At 45.6% G+C, this 17,974-nt stretch overlaps 1 protein-coding gene and 1 long non-coding RNA gene across 5 annotated transcripts in view; one reads left to right on the top strand and one right to left on the bottom strand.

Moving 5' to 3' along the window:
- Positions 1-162: 162 nt before the first annotated feature.
- LOC119150332 lies at positions 163-13,831 on the bottom strand. 3 transcript variants are annotated; one of them, XR_005105027.1, is made up of 4 exons: positions 13,069-13,831; positions 7,174-7,275; positions 6,445-6,519; positions 163-766 (listed from the first exon to the last, which is right to left on the bottom strand). It is a non-coding gene; the product is annotated as an uncharacterized LOC119150332 (long non-coding RNA). The 3 variants fall into 3 exon arrangements; XR_005105023.1 differs by having other exon boundaries at positions 6,445-7,275; XR_005105024.1 differs by having other exon boundaries at positions 163-726; positions 6,445-7,275.
- Positions 13,832-14,118: 287 nt separating this feature from the next.
- CCNI (cyclin I) overlaps positions 14,119-17,974 on the top strand; it is a 35,717-nt gene continuing 31,861 nt past the window's right edge. Inside the window, exon 1 of one of the 2 annotated variants that reach the window (XM_037392765.1) lies at positions 14,119-14,451. The gene's annotated coding sequence lies outside the window, so the exon portion shown is untranslated. The remainder of the gene's footprint in view (positions 14,452-17,974) is intronic. The other variant, XM_037392758.1, reaches the window with a different exon arrangement.

Below are 17,974 nucleotides of genomic sequence, written 5' to 3'. Positions count from 1 at the left end.
TTCCATGTTCTGTCTGTTTTTTGTGGACAAACACAAAGGAACAAATGTCATAGGACAAAACCAACAAAACCACAGTGACTGGCGATGCGTACATACTGGAGATAGTCTGTGGTGGCGACTCGAGCAGATTAGCATTCAGTTTCATCTAGTGAGGTTCGGCAGTTTCAACAAACAGAAAATGTTTATTAAATGTCACGGTCTGGAAAAATAAGCCGCCTTCTCTACAAAACAGTCAGCAATGTTGCTAGGCCAATCTCTATTTCTAGGCACAGTTCCTGTCTGCTATGCCAGTGATGACGGCCAACAATTTCTTCAAGTTTATTTTGACGACAAGCGCTCTTAGATTCCCATAAACACGCACAACTTTTCCTAGGGATATTCCAGATACAGGCCAGCACTCTTTTAGGTACCATCAGATATACCTAAGCACCCTTAAGCACGGCATCCCTGCAAGGTGATTTTTTTGTGGGATAAAAGTAGCTTTAAGCTCTGAAGTAAGAGTTGTGGATCTGCTCCAGTTTGAACAATGATTACTGTTAATGGAGTTGACCAAACTGACTCCTCAGAGTGGCGTCATCTAGGTGATGTTTACAGGCTAAGGCTCCAAGCTGTAGTCTCTGTTATCCAAATGCCCTTGGCAGTCACCACTGTTTCTTTTCCCCCACATTCTGAAGGATATCTTGCCATCACAGAGATGGAGTATGGATGTTCTTCCTCTTCCAGCTGCTGTACTAAGCCACAGAATGGAATGTATGTTTCAGTTTACCTAAACAGCAAAACCCATTCATTTTGTAAACACACAGCATGACAATTCTAAAAATGCTAATTCAGACATCTACTTGAACACATAACATTCCTTTCCCTTTGCTAATTTAAACCTAACAGAACACTCTGTGAAATTATCAGTCATAGATCATGTAATTTGGGGGGGAAATTTGTTGCAAGAGCATGGCTCAACAGGGCTTTTTCTGCAGCCTTGCAGCAGAAGGGCTCTATCTACACTAGGAGAGGACTTCTCCCCCATCTTTGTTTCTCTGGAATTAATTGATCTGTTGCAAAGAACTAAGGAGGATCGAGAAAATAAAATAAAACAAAACAAACCCCAAGGATCTTCACTGTAAGTGATACACTTATCAGCTTTGGGATTATAAACAGGGAAGATGAGTCTGCTCCCTGTGCTGTTCGGACCTGACAGAACAATCAAGTGTTGCAGGAAAAGGAGGAGTAGTGGTAAGGTCTAGAGATAAAATCTTTTTGTCCCGTCATCGTCATCCCCCCCCCTCCCCCTTATGCAAGCAGTAATTTTCTTTTAATGTGGCATTTATTTGTGATTAAGGGATGTGTGCATGTGGGGGGAGAAATGAGAAGTGTTTCCACCATTATGAGAAAACACAATTTATCTATTCTGTCACATGCGGTGCTTTACAGAATAGCAATTCCTTCCTGACATTCTTTGGGAACTGAAAGATGCAGTAAGTAAAAATAAAGTTATAAATTCCTTAGCTACAGATGCTATAGCACTCATTACTTAGAAACAGTGATGACAGATTTGAGAAGGGAATTCTTGAGTTACACTGAACCGGAAGGCTGGTGTGAAATCAACAAAAAAAGGAATTGAAACTGGTGGAAAATCCATCTGAAATCTTTTGGGATCCTAATAAAAGCGAAGATTTATACTGAATCCTTAACTTCTGCAAGATAAATTTTAAACTAAATAAAAGTATTTGTTGTGATGTGGGACTTTCCAATACCATCAAATTGAACAGGTATTATTTTAACTAGCCTTGCTCAACTATCTTCCAATATGGCTTGGCAAAACTTGTCCTGGCACGTCTGCACAGCAATTCATTGGGAATAGTTATGGATGGCTAATAGCTGGGTATTGACTAGCAGGTGATGATATCAGAGGTGTTAACTGGGCCTTGTGGCATGTGGATTTCCAAACTGAAATGGGATTACAAACCTTTACGATTAAGGGACATGTGGTAATTACCACCCCAGACACAAGCCGTCTGCCGGCTCAGCAACTGGACACCCGGTTAAGAACAATGGGGGTCACTTTGAACAATAGTTTCCTTTGAACCACTTCACCAAAGAGCTCCACAGGCTTTACAGCCACTAATTAATCTAAGTGCCCGGCTTCTATCCCATTATACTGGCATGGAGAACAGCAGTGCTGAAACTGGAAGGCCAAAGTCAGAGTTGTTACTGCTCCTCTTCCCAGAAGACCAGACTGCTCCTCTGTGATGATTAGGGCCTTGGCACCTAATTCGGGGTGGGGGGGTGGGGGGTGGGGTGGGGAATGGGTCTAGTCTGGCCAACATCCTTGTTTTCTGCAGTGGTGGAAGAGACAACAGCTCATGCATGAATTAGCGTTTTCTTCGCACACAATTCAAGCTCATTTGAGAATATGGGTAAAGTATCAAACATCAAGAGAGCCTGTGTCAAATGAGATTAGTCCTAGAATCCTTTCCCCCCTTGAGAACAGCTTATTCTTTCACAGATCCTTAAGAGGCGCCATATAAAAAAAACAACCAACACAACCTGTTTTAATTAAATAGGATGATTTGACAGTTGGGTGTTTTCTGTTTAACTGAGGGGAGTAAAAGTAGGTTATTTTAGCAAATAAAATTAGCTCAGTGTGTACATTTTAGTTTTGTACAAAAATATACATATTAGGAAATTCATATAAAGGCTACATACGTATGTGTATGTACACACACACACACACACACATATACATCTGAGAGATATTTTGCAGATGCTTTTGCTTTTAGAAGCAGTGGGACCAGTGGCCAGTGATTAAAAGCTATCAAAACTGAAGCCTTTGCATTGGCTTCCCCTCACCAGGCCCTTTGTGAGGGAACAAGTCTAGGAGATTACACGATTCAGAAATCTGCCAGAATTTAAAACTTGTTCTCCTTACAGAAACCCCCAAGGGAGAGTGGCATTTGATCCTCTAGTAGCCATAGAAGCAGACATACCCACTGGTACTGCTCCTGTCTTTGGTACAGAGGAGTGTAATTTCACACTTTTCACCTCGTGCTCATGGAAGTTGGTCAAGTTCAGAATTCATAAATAAATGAATTTATTGCAATTTATTACGTGCAATAGGACAGGAGAACAAGGCTTGCCAATCAAGGATTAATGTAAATATGAGATTGGTGGTAGGGAAAAGGTTCACCAGTAACACAAACAAATCCAGGGATAAACAATGATAGTGCATGTATGTCTGTCTCAGAGACTGCACCCTGAGTTCAAAATAGCTGTTGAAATTAGGAAGGGAGGGTGCAGAAAAAAGAAACCCAGCTTGTTTGCTCAGGAAACTTTGCAGAAAATATTTTGAGCCAACAAGACCCCAACACAAATCAATGGAAACTTCAGGAGAGACTGTAAACTTTTAGAGATTGTGATTTTTGTCTTGCTGCTGCAACATACGGCAAACCAGTACAGAAACAGCATCTAACAGTGTTAATGGGTAGGCGAGAGGAACTTCCACAACAAGAGGAAGCTCACCACAAAGGAAAATGTGAGTTAGCCTACAGAAGAAAATTTATAAGAGCATAACTAGGCTGTTTAGGTGTATTTCTTTGTTTTGTAGAGGCAGTTTAAATGTTTTTTTGATGGGCACCCAGAAACGCTTTTCAGATGCCTGGAAATGCAGATGATTCACTGGGATCTTTGTTAACCACACGTGGCAGACTGCAGGGCACCTTCAGCCAAGCACCTTGCATTTTTGGGACAGACCACATGCAAGGAACCCTGGCTGTATACAGATCTGGGTAAATATACCCTACGACTCCAGTGTATATTTAGAGGAAGCACGTATCATTCTTGTACATGTTATAGATACTTACATGCACATAAAATTACATATGCATTCAACCTGGTATAAAGCCGCCAGGTACGGATACCACATACTTTGTTTACTGAAAAAAAAAGCAACCATCTTTATGCCATTGTATTGCTGTAAGTACCCCTACACTAGCGCAGCTGCACTGAAGTCCTGGGACAAGAGGAAGTGTGTCTGTATAATTTAAATCACAAAACTTGCTAGTATAAAGAAGGCAAAACTACAGCTAACCACTAAGGCAGCGGCATCGGACTTCTAGAAGAGATGAAATGTTGATGCGAAGCACTGGTGAGGACTACTTCACACCTCCATTTTCACTGCCTCGATTAACATTTGGTCTGTTTTCATCCAATTTATGCTGTTTTAATGCAGTGCTCTCCTCCTCACCCATTTCATCTGGTTTCATCAGAGATACTTTTGACATTAAACTGTCTTAGGAGGCATTTCTGAATCCCCTCTGACAAAAGAGGAACCTAACTTCTGACTCCCCAGATGAGGTTACCAGAAGAGAGAGATTAAAAAGTCTACTAGAAAACAGATCTTTCTTAGAAAATGTTCTTATTCCCTGTACAGTAGTTAGCACAAAGCTTGTAAAATGCAGCTAAAAATTGAATTGCTTGTAGTGCTAAAATCTTGATTCATGAAGGAAATTCCAAGTCTTCATTGAGAATTTTCATGGACGCAAAAGGATTTTGTTCCAGAAACAACATCGTGAATAGGCCCCTGTCTATTATTTCACAGCTCTGAGCAAGCCCATGTACAGTATGCTGGTAACCACAGAAATCCATGGTCCCTGACACTGACTGAGCGTGAGGAAATGGCTCAAGAGTGAACAGCATTCTTCGGTGAGCCTGATTCTCTGTCTGTGTTTTCGTGAAGACCCCTGTCTGCACAGAGCTGAAAAGATCTTGAGCGGTGTCAAAAAGGTACCTGCCAAGCTTGCAAGCACAGCATCCAATGCAACCTACTTTTGTAACATCATCCAGTCTCCTTTTGGAGGCCTTGAAAATGGCTCTGGCATGAGAAGAGGAAAGGGGAACTGAAATGCACCCCCACACCAGTGCAAACCCTCACATAAAGACACTAAGAAGGGGAAGGCACTTGTGGATGACTTTACCACGGCCACGTCAGCTCATGGGTTGTTGTTGCCTCACCTTGTTCAAATTCCACTCTGCACTGAGAAAAAGGAAGAAACCAGGAAAGACTCCAAATCCGTGACACATTTCGTAACTTACCCAGTGAATACAATTATTATTCATGTTTTCTGTGCTGGGTGGGTTTAGGTGCCCTTTGGATTACAGCTCCTTTGTGAGCTAGCTCAGTCTCACTGATTTCCATTACAGCTGTTGTCAGAAATCTATATTGCATCTTCAAGCCTACTAAAATATTGCTTCCTGTCTTTTTTAGATAATAATATCAGATGCATATACCAGTGTTCTGCAGGAAGGTGTTGCAGGCAGTATATGTAATGGCAGCTGAAGACGCAGACCCAGTTCTGATCCCACTGACATTGCTGTGCAGCAAGGGTAATCTTTTAGAAGCCAATAGAATTACACCAAACGCCTGAGCAATGTGCTTCAGTGCTTTTATGGCAATAATTTGCCTTCAGTGTGAGTTAAATTGTCTGAAAGGAAGCTGTATGTTTCAATAACCTTGTGCTTGTCTAAGCATGACCACGTAACTAGCAGTTTGCTTAAAGGTTTCTTTTAATAACAATTTGTTACTGGAAGGTGCGTTTCATTCACTGTATATTTTTGTCACTTACTTCAAGTAGGTTCTTTTATTTAATTGACAAGATAATTCTAGGCAATGTTGTACTTAAGGCTTTTTAAAGTATTTTTTTTAGAAAGGTAGTTGTGCATAATTTCAGAAGGCATTTTCAAAATCATAGGGATTCTGCATAAATGGAATTTAAATTAGTCATTAAAAGTTAAACCAATCAAAAATAGAGCAGTCACCTTTCTGACTGCAGAACCAGGCAGCTGTTAAGTAAAATGACTTGCTAGGAGGCATTTGGTTATGAGGACTGGGAATGGATATTTTAAATTTATTTTCAGATTTAACATAGTGCAAATTGGTTTTATGTAATTTGGATTAAACACCAAAAGGCCCAAAAGAACCTTTGCACAAAGACCATCCACAAATCAACAGAAAAAGACTTCCATCTTGATTTTTGTTTTTTTTAATTGAAGCAAGCATCGTGACAGAAAATAGCTAAAATCACAAAGTACAGATGTTCTGTACCAGAGCTTATAGGCTTTTGACTTAGGCCTCATCGGCTTTTAGCAGAAAACCGGCCTCTGTGGCAGACAGAGACAAATTTCTGGCCACCAGTCAGATATCTCCCCTCGTTTCCCATCGTGCTGCTCTCTGCTGTCTTACCAAAGACATTCTCAATTCCTTACACATTTGCTTTTCAGATTATCCAGTCTTAGTTCTGGAATACAACAGGCCATTTCGTTTCAGTAAGCAGACCTTCTAATGACCCAGGCTTAATATGAAAGCCTCCAGAGATGAAAAATCCCTTAATTATCTAATGTGCTGTGAACAAAAGACATCTCATTGTCCTTTCCCAGGGTTTCTTAGCTTACCTTCTTGTATGTCTTTGCTAAAATCAAGTTCTTCAGGGCAATGTCTTTTATACTTTCTGTAGGGATAACCATTAACTGTAAATAAGAAATCATGTCAACTTGTATACTCTTCCCTTTATCAGACTATACAAACACAGACCACCACAAATTAGCACAGTTTTTTCCAACTGGAAGTGTAAAAATTTCCACCCCTCAAGTCCCATGGATTGGTTAGTCTTATTCAAATAACTAGCAGTTGGAGTTCTGGGAGTCTCACAGAGTCGGCCAATCTTACTCTATTTCCTGTGCCAGAAATGGAATATTCCATTTTCCCCCCTTTCTTTCAATTGATAACTACCTTCAGTCATTTCATGTCCATTGGCACATATTGTCCTTCTCATATTTCCCAATGATAATTTATATTTTGTTTGCTCTGTGCTAGTGTGAACAGAGATGTACAAATTTCCGTGCATAGTACCACAGATGTTTTCCAAGTAACAGCTGCAGGAACATTTCCAGCATAGTTCTATCTTAAGCTGCCATATCCAGGCACATTTCACTAACATACTCTTGATACTTGCCAGAAGAAAGAATTCAGATGTACTTTCTCAGATGTACAGTCAGTAGGTAGCTCTGCCTGTCTGGAAATATCTGGGTCTAACTCAAGAGTTCAAACTGACTAACCTTGTATTTAGGATCACGTATCACACAGATCCCTAAATATAGAGCGTGCAGAAAATCCTCTAGCACCTTGCCTGATCTGTATCTGCTCGCCTCCTGTTGTCACTGCAGTCCGTGGAAAAGCACCCATCTCCTTCATTGGAAAAAAAGTCAGGCCCAGTAGCAAAGATTCTGGAATGAGACAGGAAACAAAGACTGCTGTATCCAGTTGAGCTGCCAGATGATGTTTAGCAAATAGAACTTTATGTCACTTTTGTAAAATCTGCAACCTTTCTTCTACCCAAAAGAGCGTTAGTGAACATGATCCTGACCCACACAGAAAAGTGCAAGTCACTACGTTACTGGGCAGCAAAATACCCTTTTAAAAAGGCAGGTGTACAAGTGTCACAGAAATACTACACATTCTGCAAGATTACAAACTCCTGCAATGCTGATATGAACTCTCCAGGACATAAAATAACCAATTATAGATGGTGATGTCTACAGTGACATATAACCACAGTGAGATAATTAACGGGAATTGCCTTTAAGTAGTCACATAGAGAAAAGAATGGAATTTTTATGTTCTGTAGGGGAAAATTTAAGAAAACCTGTATTAAATGAGCCAGAGAGAATGAATTTTTAAGGTACTGTTACTCACATCTTCTCCCTTCTTGAAGACCACGATAAAGTTGCTTTAGCTGAAGACTTGTTTGGAGCGGGTTTGCTCAAGAGTACACAGCTGTTCTTGCCTCGATTTACCTTTATCTCCGTTCCCATGCACTTACCCATTGTCTTGTTTACATGCAATGTGGAAAACCATTCAAACTCATTTAACTTTGAAATTAGCCTTGCCCTGAGCAGGAGTTTGGCCTAGGAAACCTCCAGACATCCCTTCCAACTTCAGTTACTCTTTGATTTTATGACTATTTATTGCAGTTTACACCTTTGTTTTACAGTGTCCCTTTACCTACTGGTCTTGGATTGTGAAAGCTGGTCATTTTCTACTTCTCCTGTACTGCCATATTACCACTCTGTTTTGCTTCTAGCACTGTTAAGAATGGCAATAAGAAATTACATTTAGTTTAGAAAGCAATTCAAGAAAACATGTATCTTCAGATCAAGTTAATCAAGAATTACACTTAATGGCAGATGATGACTATTTGAATAGAGTTTTTTTTGAAAACTGGGCGCCATTTTATGCTGTAGAAGGGCAGGTCAAAAGTTTGGATACAGACAGTTGAAGAAGGATTCTCCCCCCCGCCAGTAATTTGGATCCAGGCAGGCAGACCATATATATGAAACAAAATTAAGGAGGAACGTGCATGAAATATTACTATCAGCTAGCTGTTCCACTATATCATTCATGATGCCAATCCTAAAAGGGTAAAATTGGAAATGCTGTAGAGGAGGAGCCACATTCCTATCTGCTGTTGGCAGTCTCACATGTGGCGACATGCATTTCTGACTTGTCATCTGTTTTCTAGGAAGAACGATTGATTTACAGGTGCGATCCCTAGGGAGAGCGACACAGTCTGAAGGTTTTGCTGTAACCAAGTTAAATGGAATAGATTTTGAATAGATTAGAACGTTTTCCAAATAGTAAAGCAAACCACAGAAAATCCCTGTTCTGGTTAAGAAAATTTCATTATGGGGCCATTTATTCAGTAAAAATAAATCAGGTAAAAAGGTTAATTTAGTGCCTGCAGTTCTCCTCTCCAAATTAATCACTGAATGTGAAAGAGGTACTTAATTTGCTAAATGTAAGCATGTATTTCACTGTCCTGGATGAAAGCAGAAGTGTGTCTTGCTGTTTCAAGAAGCTCTGTGGTGGAAACAGACAGTAAGGGAATCTTCTTCAGCTCAGATAGAAGGGTTCGTTTTCCTAGTAAATAATTTATATTCCTGCTGTTAGGAAGAAGTTGCGAGAGGCCGTAGGAAAGCAATGTGGTAACAGCTGTGAACTCCTAAGAGGCCATGGAGATGTTACACTTGATCTGGCACTCCTGTGATTCAGCTTATGATGATTTCTGGTGTCAACAGACTTCTTTCAACATGTGATTCTGTAGACTTACCCTCAAAACCAAATGGCTACCTGAGGCTGCCTCTCCCTGCATGACAGGTGATAGTTTCTGATAAGGGAGAGCACACTGACAATTGATTTAAAAGAGACAGAACAGATTGCACAGCTGCAGTTTGTTGACTGTGCATACTACATGCAGCCATGACTCCTCTTTACTTTACATTATCTTTATTAAAACATGGATTTAGGTATCTGAGACACTTCATGTGCAAGCTCTTTTTTTTTTTTACTAAAGCTGACAAGTATTTGGGCAAGGAATTTATGTTGCTTTTTTTTTCATCTCTTTTGGGAAAAGTAAACCAACATAGAGTGCTTTGGAAAGGGGGCTTGCTTGCTGCTGGCCTTTCTTACCGGCCAGATGCTTCTTCCTGTTCCATGCCAGGACAACAATTTAGCTTCAGTTTCACGCATGGAACAGCTGAATTCTGCTTGTGAAACTGAAGCCAGGGTTTGTCTGTCCAGCTGCAGTGGAAATCTACATTTTAAGCTGGAAGAAATGAAGGACCCTGCATCTAGTTTCTTTTTTTCCTTTGCTACATACTTCAGGAATACTGTTGTTTTTTTTTTTCAAAGGGCAATTCATTATTGCCTGTAAGAACAAGCATAGCAAACGTACCTACAAGGTAGAACAGTCTTATAATTTGTATGAACTAACTTCCACACTACTTGAACTTGGGAAATTAGCATTCCATTGATTGATTCATTGCACAGAAAGAGTAAGATTTGCAAAATAACTATCCATTCTGGATAGTTCAGTTTTCACAGAGGTCAAACAAAGACAGTTCAGTGCTCAAACCCGTTTTATTCCCCTTTGAGAGTTCCTATGTGCTGCTGATTTTTATTTGATGAGCACTTACTCCCAGGAAGCTGAGCAAAGTCTTGTCAGGTGATTTCACCGTAAACAATATTGTCTTGCAAACTGTGCCTCCAGACAAAGAAAACAGAGTGTAACTTTCTTTGCAGCTTTTGAAAAGTTGCTTCTGAGACTGTTCCAGTCTTTTAAAAAAAGGAGTTGCCTCCAAGAAGAGAAGTCTTTCTGAGCCTTGAGTAAGCCTCAGTATGAGATCTCTTCAGTGCCATCAGCGTACATATCTCTTCTGCTGGCTTCGATGAGCACTCAGATGCCTCTGTGAGGGTTTCCTCTACCAACAGCCCAAGCTCAGCCTAAGGCAGGCAGAGGAGATGCTCCAGGCCCTTCCTCTTTTGTGATCAACATGACTTCCAGGGAGAGCTCTGCTGCTCACCAAACTTTATCTCTGAGATCGGTTTGGAAAAGAACAACAGAACTTTTTCATTAATTTTTTTTAAGGTTTTGAGTGTTTTGTTCTTTAAACCAACATCAGTATTTCCTTCTCTGGGCTGATCAAAACTTGCTTGTTGTTTTAAAGATCTCAGGTTAGTGATAAATATAGATGAGTTATATAATGGTTGGAGTCAAAGCACCAACAGAATAACTACTCTGCCACACTACACTGAACTCGACCTGCTAAATCCAAACAGCAGTTATAAAAAAGTTTGCATGTGCCTAGCCCCTTGGGATATTCAAATGCTTTGCAAAATATTTTAATTTAGTCTCACAACCAACCTGACACAAGGGTAAATTTATCCTTGTTCTGAAGTTGCTGTCTGCATACATATTTGAACTCATCAAGCTTGCTTGCCCATGCTGGACTTTGTGTGCGCCCAAGTTCAGTGGATATGAAAATTAGTATTACCCTTTGCATCTGTTGGTTTAATTCACTGGGCAAAGGTCATGCAGTGAATAGCGCTTGGGTCTCCAAAGCAGAACACGGAGCCAAACCACAAGATCATCTGTTTTTCCCTCTGAAGGGTGTTTAAACAGCACAGACAGAAATGTCTACTGCAAAGTTATGTCCCCTCCCTTTTCCACATACTGGGATTTGGCTGTGAATCCTGTAGTCTGTCTTCTTTCCCTCCACTCAGCGGTAGAAAAATCAGGCACCACGTAAGGTAAAAGGCAGGACTACACATGCCTTATATGTGGGATTTTCTTGTTTCCACTAACATTGATCCCTCACTGGTCTGATATTTACTGGTTTGTCACCTTCCTAGAGCCCAGTCTGCGTTAAGGCAGTGGCTGCCTGTGTAGTTATACTTGCATGCCGTCACACTGTCTTGGAACCAGGCTGGGACACATTTAATTTTGCTATAACCAGGGCAACCCATATTGCTGTAAGTCCCCTGCACGCCTGGACAGCGAGTCCACTGTACCTGCTGCCTGTGACAGTGCAGCTGTCCTGTCAAATCCCTTTAAAATAGACAGGCTTCATTTCCTCCCACAGGAACGAACAGGTCTTCTCCCTGCTACTAAAGTGTACTTCTTCCTTGGCTGACGTGGCACTTGGGGTCTTTATGCTGTTCCAAGGTGTTGGATTTTTGTACAGTGTGTCAAGTCCCTGCATGCAGAACACCTGCTCGTAATGGTGTAATGGTCTTCATCCAGGTGCACTTCATTACATTCACCAAGTTAATTTTTTTTCTAGGTTTAATATTGCCTCTTTTCCTTTCTCCCCAAACACATACAGTTCTCACTGGTTGCCTCCATCTCTTTCTCAGCATTCTGCCTAAACCCCTTGGCCTTGGCAGTCACTTACTTATGGCAGCCTGCCCGCCATAACCCTCAGCTGCTCTGGGCACATGCTGTGTCTGTCTTCTCAGAGTGTGTTCAACTGTGATGCTGTTTTGACCCCTGGGCGGTTGTGCCCAGACCTAGGCCACCTCCTACAGAGGCTTGAAGCCGTCCTGGGAGACCTCACCTTCAACTGACTGCCCTGCTAGGAGGACCTGCTCTGAGGTCCCTCTTGCACCAGGCAACTCCTCAGTCTCCAGCATTTCCTTCGGAAGGAGTACTAATCCAGTACCCGACTAGTTTATTGCGCTACTTTCAACTCAGCTGGGTGCTGCCTCAATTGTCCCTTCCTACTGTTACTGAGGACAAAGGACTGTAATCATATGTATCCAGCTGAGGGCATATTCAGCACAAGACAAACAAAAGGAACTCTGTTGCAGTAAGTCAGCACTAGAGGTTCCTGCCAAACCATCAGTTCCACAATCTGCTGGTCTGGGGATGTACCGCACTGCCTTGGGCTCCCAGCATTGACATACAAAATGTTCTGGGAAGGGCCCTGATGGAAATCCCTTGAGCAAATAGTCAGACTATGCAAGAGCCGCTGTAAACTGCGGGAGTGGAACAATCTGAGGACAGTGTTGGTCAGACCTCCAGCAAGAATTTCCCAGCTAAGCTCAATTATCTTCACTTGATCACTGCCACAAACTACCAGTGGTACAACAGATTTTGGAAAACCACTGCAACAGCTGTAGACTTCTTCAACAATGATCCTTAAATGCTGAGACCCAGAAGAATTAGAATGAAAATGTAAAAGCCAGATAAAATTCCTGTGGGACTTGCCCTTCTCTGCACCTTCTTAGTTCTAAAAGGCATATCTGATTTCAAGATAAAAAGTAAGAAAAATGAAAGGGAGCAGCACACAGCAAGCTTGGATGTGAAGAGTTCACTCTATGCATAGAGGAGTTTGCTGCTGCAGCAAAAGTAGCCTTTTATTTCAGTCTTGCAAGCGTGGCCTGAGAGTTACTAGAGAAAGGGTTAAAAATGCTTATGACAGATGAATTTTTAGCAAACTGATTCAGAGTTAATTTATCAGGAAATAAATAGAAAAAAATTTCTGTGCTCTCTCTACACTTGATTTATGTCACCGTGCTTATCATCTCTAGAGGAAATCCTCCTTTCTGTGCTGCCTGAACAGCTCATAACTACAGATACTGGAAGGAGTTTAAAGAAAACAAGTTGCCTTTGCTCTGAAGTTATTGCTTTTATCTGTTAATTTCAACCTCTGGTGGTTTAGCAAGGTTCTGCCACTCACCTTCACAGTGCCAGGATTTTCATGCAAAGTATTTATTCTCTTCCTGGTCTTCACTGTACAGTGGTATAACAAACCCTCAACCTGCTCTGGGAAAACAAAAGAAAGAAAGAGGAAAGGACGGAGGAGAGGACGGAGGACTTACAACAAAACTGAACACTCACAAACTTAGGTGTCCAGTTCTAAAGTCAGGCAGACAAAAGGCTAGTTGGATCTGTGGGAAAACCTCGCGGCCTCCCTGGCACGTCAGGCATCTGTCTTCTGCTACGGGAGTGGGGCTGGCAGGCAGAGCCTGGCCCCCGGGCACCGGGAGAAACCGGGCAGCGGGTCCCTCCTGCCAGCCTTCGCGGCGGGCAGGGCCGGGGCCGGTGACGGCAGCGGGCAGGCCCCCGGACAGCCCGCGGGGCACTCGGCCAGGCGGCCCCGGGGGGACGCGGCGCCTCCGAACGCCTTCGCTCCTTGTTTCGCCAGTGTTTTAAACGAAACTTTCAAAGCTTTACCCTGCCTGCTGCCCAGGCGGCACCGAGGGGGGCGAGCTGACACCTCCTTCGGCGCCGGGGCTGGCGGAGGAGCAGACACACGCCCAAGGCGCCGCTCGCCGGGGGGAGCTGGCTACCCACGCGGCCCTGCCCGGCGGAACCTTCCCCGCTGCGGGCCGGGCTCCGCTCCCGCTAGCCGAGCTCCCTCATCCGCACCCCCTCAGCGCCCGCCCGTGCCCACAGCCGCGCAGGCGCCGCGGAAGGACGGCGAGGCAGCGGCCGCTCGCACCGCGCGATCCTTCCGCCGGGCGGCCCGCGGCAAGAGTCCCCCTCCCCCTCCCCCTCCCCCTCCCCCTCCCCCTCCTCCTCCTCCTCCCCCTCCTCCTCCCCCTCCGCGCAGAGCCGCCCCCTCAGCGGGCCGTGGCGCGGCGCGGGCAGCCAGCGGCGCAGCCTGTGCCCGCGGGCGGGGCGGGGGTGTGCGGGCGGTGAGCAGGGGCGGCACCACGCCGCCAGCCCCGCCCCGCGCCGCCCCCCGCGGGAGGCGGGGCCGCCCCGCCGGCCCTTCTTTCCCTCCCCTGCTCCCCCCGGGAAGCGGCTGGCTCCGGGCTGCCTCTCGCTCCCCCCCCCTCCCTTTTAATTTTTATTTTATTTTATTTTAACCCCCCCTTCCCCACCCCGCGCGGCGGCGGCGGCGGCCCGCCTTCCCCCCCCCCTCCTCCCCTCCCCGGTCCCCGTCGCCGCGGCCCCGCCATGGCGACATGAGCCCGCCGGCCGCCGCCGCCGCCGCCGCCCCGGACATGGGGCCCGCACGGTGCTGAAGCGCCGCGGAGGAGCCCCGCCGCCGTCGCCCCGCCATGGGGTGCTGATGGCAGGGCCCCGCCGGGCACCCCGCCGCCGCGCAGGGGAGGTGAGCCGCGGGGCGGGAGCCGGGGGTGCGGGCGGGGGTCTCCGCGGCGGGCGGGCGTGCACGGCACCGGGGGTGCGCGATGCAGGGCGCCGGTATGAGGTGCCTGTGTGTGTGGCGCACCGTTGCGGGTGCGCTGCGCGCACGGCGCCCGTGTGCGGCGCGTTTGGAGAGCGTCCGTGCGTTGCACGACTGCGAGCACAGGGCGTGTGCAAAGCGCCCGTGCTTTGCCTGAGTGTGTCCAAAGCGCCCGTGCATTGCACGAGTGTGTGCACAGGGCGCGTGCAAAGCGTCCCTGCGTTGCACTAGTAGGTGTACGGGGCATATGCAAAGCGCCCGTGCGTTGCACGAGTGTGTGCGCGGGGCGCCTGCATTGCACGAGCGCAGCGCATTGTGCGCGCAGCACAACAACAGTTGTGTGCGGGCCGTGGCCGCCGTGCCCTGCTTCACCCCCCTGCCCTGCGGGTGTCGGCGGTCGCCAGGCCCCTGTCCCGGGTGGGTGGGGGGCGCTGAGCAGCACATCTGTGCCACAGGTGTGACTTCTTGGTAGCTCATCGTGGCACACGTAATTTGTGGTGCTTCTCCTCTTCGTGTACTTGGTTTGCAGAGACGGTCTGCGCTCTCCTCCGTGCCGCCTTTGGCCGCCTGTCTGCGATGGAAGAAGTGCCGTTCTGTTCTATAAATCCGCATCAAAGGGGCGAGCTTACGGAGCGAGGTTACCGGTGGTTATTTCATGCCGGTGGTAGAGAGCAGGCTCGCAAAAAATCCTCCTGAAAACTTGTCCATTGAACACAGGAAGACCTGTTCCTTTATCCTCCCCTTTTGAACCAGTGAAGGAGGGAAAAAGGAACAATCCAGCATTTTCACTGCCCTTACATATATATAAATAAGGGTGTTATAGAAGGCAGACTGTTTCAAGCCTGAGTTTAAAAGTGATTTTCGGCATCAGCCTTTGTGTGCTCCCAAAACATTCTTCCCATGGTGTACTGCAGCAGCCTGCCCAAGGCACAGCCCCTTTCAAAGACAGAAGGGTGAGATTTCTTTTAATAACTATGTATGTAAATTGAGCAAAATGCACATGGTTGTGAAGCTCCCTTTTCTGGAGCATCTCGTGTTTTCCGTGCAGAGATGGCAGATGTGGCAGTGGCCCTCGCTCCCCTGGGGCTACCCCCTGCCCCGACTTAAAGCTGGGGGATGTATGCAGAACCCAGGTTTCGCAAGGTGAGGCTGAGTAGGAGTTTGTCTCTAAAAAAGCAAATCACAGTGTCTTTTCCTTGTCTCCAAGGTTTTGTTTTGGATCCCTGCAAATGACTGTGTTTTTATTTTTTTTTATTTCCTTTAAAGTAGTTTGGCTGGCTCCTAAGGCTGGGGGATAGCTCACTCTCATCTGTGCCTGCACAGACCTTGGCATGGGATGTGGGAAGCTGATCTTTTGGCTTCGCCCCAACGGGAATTGAACTTTCACATGATACATATATACTTCTAGTTATCCATTACCCCTGTTTAGAGCTTGTGTATAGCTTGACATGGCAGAACTCATCTTGAAGCTCCTTTTACTGTGTCCGTTCTGTATTCTTACAGACTCCTGTGCTTGTTTGCTTTGGGTCCTTACTTAAAAGTACTCTGAGATTGCGTCTGTCCTCCTGGCAGTGCATGATAACAGCCTCGCTCTATCAGGGCCCTCTCCACAAAAGGTCCTGCTTGGTTGATGCCTGCTGGGGCTGGGCTTTCCCACTGTTTTGTGTTTGGGGTGTCACAAGCTGCATTGGGTGATGGTGAGAGCTGTGGTGAGCAGGGCAGCACTCCTGCGGCGTGTCTCTGCTCTGGTCTCGCTGGCAGCAGCCATTCCTGGATGCGGTTGAAGGCATTGACATGCCTCAGCGCAGCCTGCTGTTTGCTGCTCTGAGCGAGCAGCCGCAGCCCCGTGGGGTGAGGAGACCCCCTCGTTAGCCCTGCCCCACGCTCTGGCCTTTGCCAGCAGTGCAGCATTCTCTTCAGGACTCTCCTGCACAACCAGGTGGTAAAGGGCACTTCGAGCTGGTTCAGGTATGGTTTTAGGGGAGCAGTTGTAGCTCAGTATCCTTACATCCTAGAAGCCTTGGGATGACTTTGAGGGAATCGACAAGTCAGGCATGGGGACATCTGTTTTCCAGGGTAATGCAGTATCCACAGCTGTCTGTCTGCCATCTTACGTTAACACTGATGCAATCAACATTTACTTTCTAAAATGTGTTATTTTCCTATTTTCAGATTATTTGTTATATTTACAGACATGTATCAATTTACAGACTTCTGTCCAAGTGTGAGGCTGTTCAGTGCCACTACTTTCACTTGTGTCATTGCCCTGGGATAAGCTTTTCAAGTCAGTGGATGGACCCAAGTGTTTAGCTCTTCACAGCTTTGAGCATCTCCCTTATAATTACAGTCTCTTGGATTTTCCCTTCTCAACTTTTCTGTGCTCACCTGCTTCTTAGCATACCTTGAGCAGGCAACAAATGACAGCATGAGCATGTTTGTGTGATGGAACGTGCCTTCCCCCAGGCCAGTATGAAAGATGCTTTCCTTTGCACACGTGCAGCAATGCGCTGGTTAAAGTGGTAATTAATCTTGACCTCATGCTGAGCTGGCTTTTTGAGAGCACATATATTCACGGGTTTAATCTTTGTGTTTTTACATGACACCTCTTAGTAAATAAGATTTGGTGCTGCTGTCATGCTGATGTAAATTAGCCACCTGAAATGGGTGATAGAATGGGTAGATACACAATCTGCAGTTCATTTCACACTGCTCCGTAGCCTGCCAGAGACATATTTTAAAAAGCCTGGGCAGGACCAGTGGCTTCAGGAAAACTAGACATCACATTTTGACCACCAAGTGATAACTTAGGACTGTGTTGCCCAAGCAGGGAGCAAAATCACAGAATGATTTGGGTTGGAAGGGACCTTAAAGACCATTTAGTCCCAACCCCCTGCCACAGGCAGGGACACCTCCCCCCAGCCCAGGCTGCTCCCAGCCCCGTCCAGCCTGGCCCTGAGCACTGCCAGGGATGGGACACCCACAGCTGCTCTGGGCAGCCTGGGCCAGCGCCTCGCCACCCTCACGGTGAAGAACTTCTTCCCAATATCTAATCTAAACCTACTCTCTTTCAGTTTAAAGCTGTAACTCCATGTCCTATCACTATAGGCCCTAGCAAAAAGGAAAGGAGAAGACTCCACTCCAGACTTGAGTGGAACACAGTTGTGGGATCTGGAAGTCCTCCCCTGCAAGATAGAAGATGGGTGTCTAAGGCTAACCTGTCCAGGAACAAATTGTGGGTGTTTTTGTTTTCTCCCAGGATTTCATGGGGCTAGAGAAGGTACCAAAACCGCAGGTACTTTTCACCAGGACACTCCAATGAAGGAGCAGGAAATCCAGGCTTGCCATCAAGGAGATGGATTTCAAGGGGGGTTCTGGTTCGCTGGGAGTAGAGAGCAGTTTCTTTGAGAATTCAGCACAATAACAGCTATTTTCAAATGCCAAAAAAGCA

The sequence above is a fragment of the Falco rusticolus genome, chromosome 1, assembly GCF_015220075.1.
Source record: "Falco rusticolus isolate bFalRus1 chromosome 1, bFalRus1.pri, whole genome shotgun sequence".
Lineage (NCBI taxonomy): Eukaryota > Metazoa > Chordata > Aves > Falconiformes > Falconidae > Falco > Falco rusticolus.
The sequence above is the reverse complement of the archived record's forward strand: the minus strand, read 5'-3'. Positions and strand labels throughout refer to the sequence as shown.